Genomic DNA, 12,266 nt, shown 5'->3' with positions numbered 1-12,266 from the left:
ATAACTTTAAAAAAGTTTTAATATAATTTTTATGGGAAATATAAAATTGCTAAAAAATTAATTATTTTTTTATTTTTTTCATATATAGAAAGTTGCTAAAAATATTTTGTACCATGAACAAAGACGGAGCCAGAACTTGAGGTTAAAGGGGGCAGTTTTACTGTTGGTTACGTGCAGCGACTCTAGCCTCTGGCTCTGTTGCTTAACAACTAATAGTTTTTATTTTTTTATGTTTTTTATGTGTGTGTCTAGGTATGAACAAAATTATTTGGTTTAAAATTTGTTAAAGGGCCAAGTTGTTTGTTTTCGGTAAAATTGGTTGATTGAACTTAATTGTTTTTAGCTATATTATTGGTAATTTTTGTTGTTGGGTAATTTTTTGGACTTGTTTATTTTGTTTTAGATCTTAGATTTAGCCTTTAAAAGGAGGAAAATGCTAAAGTTGCAAACGTTTTTACAAATTGTTAATGTGATGAGTGGTTATTAGTAAATAAAAATGTGATGTAAGTGATGGGTCCAGATGCAAACTAATAAGAATTTACTACCTCAACAATTTGTAAAACAAAATTGATAAAATTGGTACCTATATATATATATATATTAATATTAAAAAAAAATTGGGGGGGTCCGTCCAAGTCTCCCTCCGTCCCTGACCATGAAGCTATTTGCTAAAGAATAGACTCAATAAGGGCTAGTTGTAGCATGAAGCTATTCGCTAAAGAATAGACTCAATAGAGTTTCAGGGAAAAAAAAAAGTGTAAAATCGTAGTCTTCAAGAATTGATATATTTGTAAAAACGTGTAAAGTCTACCAACGCGTCGATTCTTTTCCTAAGTTAAGGGAAAAGTACATTCTGTACTTTGATGAAAAATGAGAGCAAAGTATATCATGCAAAGCAACTTACCCTGCAAGTTAATTAGGAAAGTAAATTCCAGACAACTTAGAAAGTAGAAAATTATTTCAAATGCCGATAATACTTTCCTTCGTACATTGAGATTTCATATTTTCCTTGACGAGGCTAAAGTAAATTGACGCAAGACAGCTTTATTAGGGAACTCCAAATGCCAAGTAAAGAATAAATATCCTTCAGATGCTCACCTTTGCAAAAAGTGATATTTCTTACACAAAAGGAAAAATAAAAACAGCTAGCTTCAAGTACTCCAAATGTCAAGTAAAGAATACTTCACCACTTTGAAGAAAAATTAAAAAGTAGGGAATACTTCACCAACAGAAAAAGATTCTTTGCATTTCAAAAAAGAAAACTCATGTACTCCTCCAATCCCAACATACCACATCATCTTATCACATATATAAGAATAAGCACAATTACACATAATCAATTCTAATACCCATATATAAATCCAACCAAATTAGAAATTTATTAAGATATTATTAGGTGTGGTAGGATATATTGAATTTTAAGTAAAATGCTAATGTGACGATCTCTTATTGGATTTTGTAAAACATGAGTTTTACACCCCATTCTTACCAAATTCGGACAATCTATATATATAGGAGTATATATTAATAGCCAAATTTTAGAGAAAATTTAATTATATTTTAATTGAATTCTCAATTTTGCGCCACGTGTCCCATTTAATTTTTAATTTTGTGCCAAGTGAATTACTAAGTATAAAAATCGAAGAGTCCAAATCCAATTAGATTCAAAATTGAATTTCAATTAGAGTCTAATTTTCCGCCGTATGTTCATCTAAGTTAAGAAAAATTATTTCAAAATTTCGTAAAAAATAAATAATATGATTTTCACAATTTAAAGAATATTGAGTTCGATTTCGATAGATCATAAAGGATTGAATAGACATATATTAAGAAATAGTCATTTCATATTTTTTTCTTTTGTTTATATTATTATTATTATTATTGAATTGTTGATAGTTTTATTCTTCATGTATCTGGTCACAACTCACTTGTGGGAATTTTTTAGCAAGTACATGAAAAAAACCATGTCATCAAATTTTGAGTATATCTATTTACTGTAGTCTTCATACGGTTTATGTATAACATGGGTGTTTATTTATTTATTTTTTTGAGAATGATATAACATGGGTGTTTATGTATTATAATACCACAAAAAAAATGTCTACTTCCTAAAATATTCACATTAACATCTACAAATTTCCATATGTACTTGGAGGAAAATTCTCATAGAATAAAGTCAAAAGATTCCATCTTACTTTATTCTTATGCTATTTAGGAGATTATAAAAGGAGGGGAGTCGGGAGATGGAGGACACGAGTTGTTTTACTTTGAGAGGTTGAAGTGATTGTGCTCTCAAACCCAACCAAGTTACCAGGTTTTTCACTTTCTTCCTCATGGTCGTTGCTATTTTTTATTTTAAATTATTTCTTATCACTGTATTTATTTCTATGTTCTTTATTGAATATTGCCAGTATAGCTCAAAACACATAATGTGTACATTTTACCTTTTATTGCTATCAACTTTTCTGTGTTGCGAAAGTTGTAGATTATGGATGTTTGAACAGAGGAGAGAGAAAAGGGAAGGGTCGAGGAATCTTTCCAATGTTTTTCTTTTAGGCTGTGTTTGGATGGATGGAATATAGGGAGGATGGAAAATATAAGAGGGAAAATGGGGTGGAAAACTCAGTTTTCCACTGTTTGGGAATGGGAAGAAAATAGAAGGAGTGGAAAACTAGGGAGAAAATTTTCTCCCTGGGCCCACAAATTTTTTCCTCCCAAATTGGGAGGAAAAGCAAGGAGGGGAAAACTGCCTTAGTGTAGTTTTACGGTAATGCCCTCCCTTCTTCCTTTTTTTTTTTTTTTTTTTTTTTTCTTTCACGTGACCTGGAAACGTTCTTCTTCTTCCCCATTTTTTTTTTTTTTTGACCTGAAACGTTCTTCCTTTTTTTTTTTTTTTTTTGTGACCTGAAACGTTCTCCTTTTTCTTTTTTCTTTTTTTCACATGACCTGAACATTTTTTTTTTCAATGTGACCTGAACATTTTTTTTTTTTTCAAATATGACCTGATCTAATTTTTACATTATAATAAAAAAAATAATAATATAAATTTATATATGTGATGTGATAAATTTAATATTATGTAATAAGTATAAATAAATTTATTTCTTACATATTATACAACAAGGGTATAATAGTCAATTTATATAAATTACATTTTTCATCCTTCCCTTTTTCTCTCCAACCAAACAAAAGAGTTTTCCACCCTCCCATTTTTCCACCCTTCCAACCAAACATATAAGAGGGAAAACTAAATATTTTCCATCCTCTCACTTTTCTATCTTCCCACAATTTTCCATTCTCCCACTTTTCCACTCCTCCATCCAAACGGACCTTTATTGAGAGAGAGAGATAGATAGAGAGAGAGAGAGAGAGTATTTAATTTCCCAACGTTCCTATTTAACCTCTCTAATATTGTCCTTTTAAAAAAGAAAAAACTTCTCTAATATTGAGAGAATTTGAAGGAGCAGAGTAGGATCATAAGTACTACACGTCATATTATATCTCTACCAAGCAGGGCACAAAGAGTACATTAATATTACTAATATAATTTGTTTTAAGTAAAATTCTATTATAAAAGTTTCTACAAATTTAACAATATTAATATGAAATTTTTAAGAAATTTAAAATAAACATATAATGTACCATAATTTTGGTTTTGATAAAAACTCAATCTTACGTCATGTTTTTTACCACATAATTTAAGTTATTTTATTTTATTTTTTAATTTTTTTTACTGTCTATATATATATATATATATATATTGGTGAGAATTTTATTTTTTACTGTTTGTATAGTTGTTCCACTTCAATGATATTACTGAATTTTTTTTTTTAGTTTTTTAATTTTTATTAAACCAAGCATTGCATAGACACTTTTTTTTTTTTTTTTTTTTTTGATAAGGCATGGACACAATCTTAGTGTACTCATTTTTACATGATTCTCTTATACATCATATCATATATTATATAATAAAAGTTGGGCTTAAACACCGTAGTTGCGCAAAGTGATGGCACCAAATTGCAGAAATTTTTTTAGATTTTTAGATTTTTTAAAAAATGTTATATATATAATTTTTCTTCTCCCATAATTTTTAAGTTGATAAAAATCTCAATTTGATTACAATCCAAATTCTTCATTTAATCCATTTAATCCACATAATTTAGAATCTCTATTCACGATAAGGCCCAGTAGAAGGCTGCAACTTCACATAGTATCCTTTTACGTCACCCCTTAGCATTTCGAGCTACTATGATCAGAGGAGTGAAGGTAATTGCGTCAACATGTACACCAACATTGAGCTTGACTACTACAACTTTTTTTAATGACATGTCCTAAAATTGTTAGGGTACTAGAAAAGCAATGATGAGGTACTCAACCGTGGTATGATACTAGGATTGTAGCAATTTTAGGATAGGTCATCAATAAAAAAAAAAATAAAAAATAAAAAAAATAATTATACTCCCTATTCTTATCCTTTGATTTGAGAAAATGACACTCTATTCCAAACGTGCCTTAACATTCGTTTAACTTTTGCTTAAGGGTAACTAGGATTCCAAAATTATCTCTACTTTCAACATGGATTGGACTGGTTTAAAAAAAAAAACACTTTCATTGGGAGGATATATGTATAGGGAGGAATAAATAATAAATTTGTTATCTACCTTTTTTTTTTTTTCCAAATATATTTTGTTTTAATTTATTTATTTTTTGGATAAATATCAAATTTTTGGATAACCAAAAAAAAAAAAAAAAACTAATAACGTTAATAACTTGATCTTTATCATATATTGGGGAAAAACATTGTAATTAATGTTAACAACTTGATTTTTATGGTATTTGATTTTAAATAAAATTTTTTTTTTTTTTTTTTTTTTTTTTTTCTTTTTTTTTTTCTTATAACAACTTCTTCACAACTTAAAATTATTATTTTAAATAGAAACAACTTCTTAACAAATCTTTTTTGGGTTGAAGTTTACTATGGTTGAAATTTTGTTTGTTGGATAAATATAGTAACGATTATGGATAATAATTTTATTATATCATGACTCTCATCTTTAGATTTTCAGGTCACTATAAATAATAAAGCCAGATTCATGATTTTTTTCAATTAATATTTTGAACATCCAAGTATCTATCATTTTTTAGGGTTATTTGTTATTTGTTTTTCTCTCAAATTTAGTCCCCCCTCTTTGCTTCAAAAAATAAATTCCCAATTTTGTTTTTTGTTTTATTATTCATGTTTTTTTTGGGGGGGGGGGGGGGGAGTTTCATTGAGGTTCCAAAGCACTTGATCAAAAGTTTTTCTCAAAAAAATTTCTTGAAGTTTATATTTACACATTTTGTTTTGATAGGGTGAAATTTGGTGCCTCCCCCCACACTTTCAAAGACAAAAATTCAATTCTTACATAAGTTTATCTACTTTTATTTTTTAATGTTTTGTAATTTAGGTTGTTCATAATTCTTAAGTATTACATTGAGGTTATCACTTAAATATGCTTTCAATTATTTTTATTTTTAATTATTGAATTCAAGGTTTTTCATTTAAATATGCACTTGAGTTTTAATTATGCAAACTCCCTTTATATTTTTCAAGCATCTCCTTTTATATTAGTTGCATAGTTATCTACCATATTCCATTCAATTAATTTTGGACTTATATATGATTTTTTTAATAAAAACTTAATCTTACACAATATGCATTCATTATATTACTTAAAGTAAAAGGTTACTTCGTTTAAAAAAAAATAGAGTAAAAGGTTATTTTATTTTTTATTATCTATTTTATTTTAATTAATATAAAAATTATTATTTTTTATTTTCATTAATTTACATATGATTCTTGATTAAGCCGTGCATCACACGGGCATAATACTAATATATATATATATATATATATATATATATATTATATGTGCACGTGAGTGCTTAAGACTTCTTAATTCTTAAAAATATAATTCTACTAAGGAATTTAATTAAAATTCTATTACTAAAATTTTATGTGAAACTTTTTATTTCTGCAGTCTTTAAATTAAAGTATAAATAATAGGTACTACTAAATTTTGTTATCAAAAGTTTCAAAATTTTTAACTCTTGCCTTTATTATTCTTTATTATTCTTCTCCCACGTGGTTCTTCTTCTTGTTGTATTTTATACTTTTTTTGATAACTTTTTATATTTATTTTTGAAAAGACAATTATAATATGCTGCAAATCTTGCAACTTGAACATTTTTCTCTCCCCTAGACCTCCAAACTCTAAAATTTCTGTTGTGTTTTTTTTTTTTTTTTTTTTTGACCACTCTCTCTCTCAAATACAATGGAGAGCATATAGGTTGAATAAACAGTGCTCTTTTTTTTTTTTTTAATGGAGAATTATCAAGTTGTTTTGGATTACAAACGTGTTGCGTGGATGCATTCTTTGTGATGTGAACTTTTTTTTTTTTTTTTGATAGGAGGATGTGAACTTGATTGATAGAACTTATTTGTTATTGAATATCCTAATAATAGCTATATAAGATAAGTTTGGGTTTTAATTTTTTAACTCATCAGGGTTTTGAAACGTTTGGGTTTCATGCATTTTCTTTTGGTATAGGTATTTAAATAATGTCGGACCAATCTCCAAAACAAACAATGTCCCAACAATCTACAGAAAAAACAATGTCAGAACAATCTCCAAAACAAACAAAGTCGGAGCAAGCTCAAGTGAGAAACAAAATAACGGAACTCTTTCCCACGGGTACGGATCCATTCTAACTCTTCTTCTCCATGCTGATATGCCACATCTAGTTTTATTCTTTGATTATTATTATTTTTATTTTCACATCTACTTATTGTCTTAGATTACCTTTTGGATTAAATGATAGATATGGTTTGATTTTGTGCAAAAGTGCTTTAGATAGATTGGTTTGGTTAAATATTTATATGTTCATTTTTTAGATAACTGAGCTCACATCATTCGTAAGATATCTCCTCAACCAAAAAAAAAAAAAACAAAAAACAAAAACAAAACAAAAAAAAAAAAACAAAAAACTCATGGTAAGATATATTGGTTGCTTTGGTATTGCTTTGGCCTTTTCAAATCTAAATGGAATGGCTTTAAGATAAAATTTTAAAATTTAAAAGTGTGGGGTCATGGGCCTAGATCATACAATTGGGTTTTGGGCTTAATGCCCAAGTCAAGGATAAAGAGCCGTCCGAGGATGGGTAAGTATAGCCAAAAAAACCCATGCTAATGGATAAGGAAGACAATATTGAACATAATGGCCTAGGAGTTTGTGCCGAGGATGAATTTGTCCTCAGCTAGCCAAGGCCGAGGTCCATAAAGGATGCCTGCCATCTAGAGGTGCGATCCATAAAGTTCTGGAAATATGGATAAGCATTGCAGGAACAAAAAACAGAGAAAAATCCCAAAATATCTTGGGAAAAGCTGCTATCACCGCATTAAATGCACCCCAGCTAGCTCCCTAGCCGCATTAATGAGAAAGTGACCTCTGTACAGTATTATTGCAACCTTACAACCACCCCAGAAGACTTCTAGAGGGGGCTGATGGGACAAGTATCAACATAAACTATCAACTATCCACGTGTAGGGTAGAGATGAAGGAAGATGTGTAGTATAAATAAGAGTAGAGACTCCAAAGATCAGGAGGAGAAAAATGAGAAGAGAAAGCACTGTAGAAATCTCAACAACTCCTGTAACCATTATCATCCAATATATACTAGAACAGAGCTCCTCGGATCGTGCCGAGGACAAACTTTCTTGAACAAGCTTGGTTCTTTTCTGTTTGATTGTCTTGAAAACTCATTATAACTGTTATCTCATTCACTAAAGCCTAGTTCTTCTACCCACTCTCTACAAATTTATTGTACTGGGTTCACTGGGTCAGTATCCCATACATTTTGAGCTTGGGTTGAAAATCGTGTCCCCACAAAAAGTATTTGGGACTTATTTAGGATATAAAAGATTCATCAGGTCTGGGTTTGACAACGTTCTCTCCATCCTAAACCTAACTAACCAAGGATGTTTTCATTAATCAAAAAATGAAAGTTGGGGGCTTGAAGACGATTAAATACCATCCTAATCTTAACCATAAACGATGCTGACCAAGGATCGGCGGATATTACTTATAGGACTCTGTTGGCACCTTATGAGAAATCAAATTCTTTGGGTTTGGGGGGAGTATATCCTTGAGATTCACAAGTCAATTAAAAATCACAAATTAAAAATAATAATTTTACTAATATTGTCAAAATTTTTAATAAAATACATGATAAAAATAAAAGAAAAAAAAATCACTGTAAGTTATACAGTAATAAAATTTTAATTGCATGTGGTATTTTAAATTCTTGAAGCTTTGTTGATAAAATTTCACCATTGTTTTTATATAGTACTAGCTTGAGGGGGCTGTTGTGAATGCTATTAGAGTAAGATAAATAGGCTGCTTTAGTATTGCTTTGGCTTTTTCAAATCTAAAGGAATGGCTTTAAAATAAAAATTTTAAAATTTAAACGTATTTCGAGTTGGTTTAGGATATAAATTATTTAAACTTTTATTATTTTATTTTTGTAGTCAAATTTAAAATTTAGCATGCTATGTTAAAATGCTAACATGACTGATGAGTGATGACCAAAATTTAAAAAAATATATATTCATGCCAAATAGTCTGCCACATCAGCATAAACATTAAAAAAATAATTAAAATTTTATTATTTTTGAAAGAGTAATGCTAGGGACCAAGGATGTCAATACCGTACCGGAAGCCGTATCGGTTTGGCCACCGGTACGATATATTTCTGATACCGGTGTACCGTTTCGGGTTTATCGCTATTTTTTATATTTATAAATATAAATATATATATATATATATATATGTATGTATGTATGTGTTTGTGTATATATATATTATAATAAATATAAAAGTTTACCATAAAACATTTCCTCAATTTAGAACTAATTATTCATGGTTTTAGACTTTAGTATCAATTAAAACGGAAAAAAAATAAAAAAATAAAATAGAAAGTTTAAAAGTTACCATTGCATACTAAGAAAACAAATAATACTAATAAGTTAATACAAATAAGTTACCATTTTTTCCTAACAAAAATTCAAAAATTACAAAACTTAAAAAAAAAAAAAAAAAAAAAAAAAAAAAAAAAAAAACTTTTTTCTGTATCGGCCGGTATTGCCCGAAATTGGCCAGTACGGCCAGTATTTTTTCCGGTACGAAACATGGGGGTTGAGTGTACCGGATTGCTGACCAGTACAGTATATTCTGGCCGGTACGGCCGGTACGGTATGGTATTGACATCCATGCTAGGGACACAAACTTTTTTACAAAATATTTTATAAACTATTGATGTGGCCCGGTGATTATTGGTAAATAAAAAAATGATATTAGTGGTGGGTCTACTACATCAACATAAACATTAAAAAATAATTAAAATTTTATTTTTTCAAAGAGTAATACTAAAGACACAAACTTTTTTACAAAATATTTTACAAACTGCTAATATGACCAGTGATTATTGATAAATGAAAATGTGATGTTAGTGGTAGGCCTAAATAAAAGTCAATGAAAAGTTATCCATAATAACAATTTGTAAAAATATTGTAAAATAGTTTGTGCATGTGCTTCTCTTTTTCAAAACAACCTCTTGTGCAGGCAGTCTCTTCTTCTATTTCTTCTCAACCATTTTCACTTTCATCTCTTTCTTCACTGTGAAGAATAAGCAGGAATATATCTAAAACAAAAATTTTAAAGTAAAATTGGAACCAAGTCATATGGTTACCACCATTGATGTACAAGAACCCCAGTCTCTCTAAGTGAAGAAAAATGATCCAAGTACCGAGCATATAGTCTTCTTATACTTGACACTACTCTCTTACCAGTACATCTCTGCTGACTCTGCATCTATTGTAATGACTAATGACACTCAACAAAGATATCATCAATCAAACAAATCGCTCCCATCTCAATCAACCTCTAAATCAAATGAAACTTAGTCCCTTCCACATCCATGTCATCACCACGACATCCCTCTCCAAAATCGTCCTCTTCAACCAGCTGGCAAAATTTAAATAAAATCCCTGAATCTTATCCACATCGCCCATATAAATCTTGGAGGTCTGCGCAGTGCGCAGGTTGAATCTTCCTCATTTCCCTTAATTACCTTTCTCCACAACTTTCTTACTTGGATCTCAAAGAACAACGTCTTAGGGATTTCGATCTTATCTTATCTCAATGAATGAAAGAACAAAGCTTGTACGTGAGGTTTCTAAGTTATCTGTTATTATCTATATATCTATATAAAACCGAAGCTTTTGAAGCTCCTACAATTTTCCACGTCAGCATTATTTAAAAAAAAAAAATTCTGATTTTTAAATACCCGATAATACATCAAACCTAATAATACAAAAAGACTAAAATCTGATTTTCTATCTCCCGTTCCCCTTCTCCTTCCCCGTTCCACTTCTCTGTCATCCAATACACGCCTCACAGTCAGACCTTCGCCGTCGTCCAAAACAGACCCTACGGCCAAAGCCCTTCTCCATCATCCAAAACCCAGACCCATATTAGCATCCTTGTGACTAGCAATACGAAAAAGCTCCAGAAACCTGTCCCTTGATGTAATCCACCCACACCATGGGTGCTAGAATCTATAAGGATCCATCTTCCACCTTGAGATTCACAAACCTAAAACTCCTCCAAAACCCGATCCCATTCCCCTTCTCCGTCGTCCAAAACGCCTCTGAAGTGATTCACTCCAATCGCAGATACAGGTCGGCCAAACCCCTTCTCCGTATCAGACCATTCTCTCTGTATTTCTCAATTAATCTATGAATAATATCTTTTCCTATTGTCTTTAATTAGATTTTTCTGTCAATTTAGGGATTTTGTCTTTAATTAGGTTTTTCTATCATTTTAGGGATTTTCACTTCCTAACCCTAGGGTGTGTTGGGTTTTGGCCTTCAACTGCAACTGAAGCCAGTCTCCTCTGTAAAAGAAGTCCAAACCCGAGGTAAGAATTCTATAGATGTCTTGATTTGGTTGGATGAAAGTTTTTGAATTAGCGGAGTGAATGTGTTAGCAGATAAATATATGCAAAAACTTCTATTCACATTTCATATAAATCAAGATAAATGCATTCTGATTTCATAGCCGATAAATTCTTTGTTCTTATTCTTCATCTTTCTCTTCTAATCCAGGTTTAATTAACTTTCCTAGAAGCAAAATAGTTTCACTTTTCATAGACGCACACCATCTGTTTGATATAAAGCTTCCAAAGTATTTTCACAACCAGACAAACTTAATACCAATTCAAGCAGGCTGGGATTTAATTTATGTGAGGGCATTGGATCAATTAAATTTTGGAAGTGAATAATTTTAGACTCAGCCATGTGCATTAGATCAATTAAATTTTGAAAGTGAATAATTTTAAACTTAGCCACATATCTATATCTTAAATTAATAAATAACTGAATTCTAATTTTAAAGTTTGAGTACTATACTATTGTTGCAGATTTGCATAAGCATGTACCAGAAAATGTTAATGGAGCTCTTCATTTCTCTATTAAGGTAAGTTTCTCATTTTTATCAAAAGAAGTTCTTGAATGAATATTCCTTGGTATTGGATTTGTATTGTGAATTTTTGTATCATTATTGTTTTTATAGGTTGGTAGAATTGTGGGCCAATTTGTAAAACCAAGATTAGTGCTATTGCAAGGCCTTTGCTACCTAGCCTATGCTACTATGCAGAAGGTTGGATTTCATGGAGCAAAGGATTGCCATTTCATATTCAGATTCACTTTGGTTTTCTTTATTTTTCTTTATGTTTGCTAGCCCACCAATGAGCTTAAATATAATTTCAATCCATTGATATCGAACCATACTATTATATTGTTGTTTTGTTATGAAAGTCTAATATCTAGCAACAAGCTTCTTCTTTTTTTCCTATTATCCCATTTGGTTATAAAAGTACATCATAAAGGTACAGATCAATGGAGATAAAAGATGATATTGTATCATTTTTATGTTTAATTGATACAATGCATGCATATCCTCTAAAAAAAATTAGGTTTGAGCATTATCTTAGCAGGCTAAGACCTGCCAATTTAAAGTCTATGTATTATTCTGGTTAGCTCATTAGCTCAAGTGAACAATGATGGACACGAACACATTATGGTTGTTGATTGTAATATATATTTATTTTCCTTTTGACATTGTGGTTGTTGATTGTAATATATATTTTTTTTCCTTTTCAAGTGTTA

The 12,266-nt window shown here is 30.0% G+C and overlaps 2 long non-coding RNA genes across 2 annotated transcripts; both read left to right on the top strand.

Annotated features, from left to right (window-relative positions):
* The first annotated feature begins 2,265 nt into the window (after window positions 1-2,265).
* On the top strand, window positions 2,266-6,666 carry LOC115971095. The gene is made up of 2 exons (XR_004087229.1): window positions 2,266-2,314; window positions 6,591-6,666. It is a non-coding gene; the product is annotated as an uncharacterized LOC115971095 (long non-coding RNA).
* Window positions 6,667-10,412: 3,746 nt separating this feature from the next.
* LOC115972109 lies at window positions 10,413-11,952 on the top strand. The gene is made up of 4 exons (XR_004087401.1): window positions 10,413-10,778; window positions 10,925-11,017; window positions 11,519-11,574; window positions 11,671-11,952. It is a non-coding gene; the product is annotated as an uncharacterized LOC115972109 (long non-coding RNA).
* The last annotated feature ends 314 nt before the right edge of the window (window positions 11,953-12,266 follow it).

Source organism: Quercus lobata, chromosome 12 (genome assembly GCF_001633185.2).
Source record: "Quercus lobata isolate SW786 chromosome 12, ValleyOak3.0 Primary Assembly, whole genome shotgun sequence".
Classification (NCBI taxonomy): Eukaryota; Viridiplantae; Streptophyta; class Magnoliopsida; order Fagales; family Fagaceae; genus Quercus; species Quercus lobata.
This window is presented reverse-complemented; position numbering and strand designations above follow the sequence as displayed.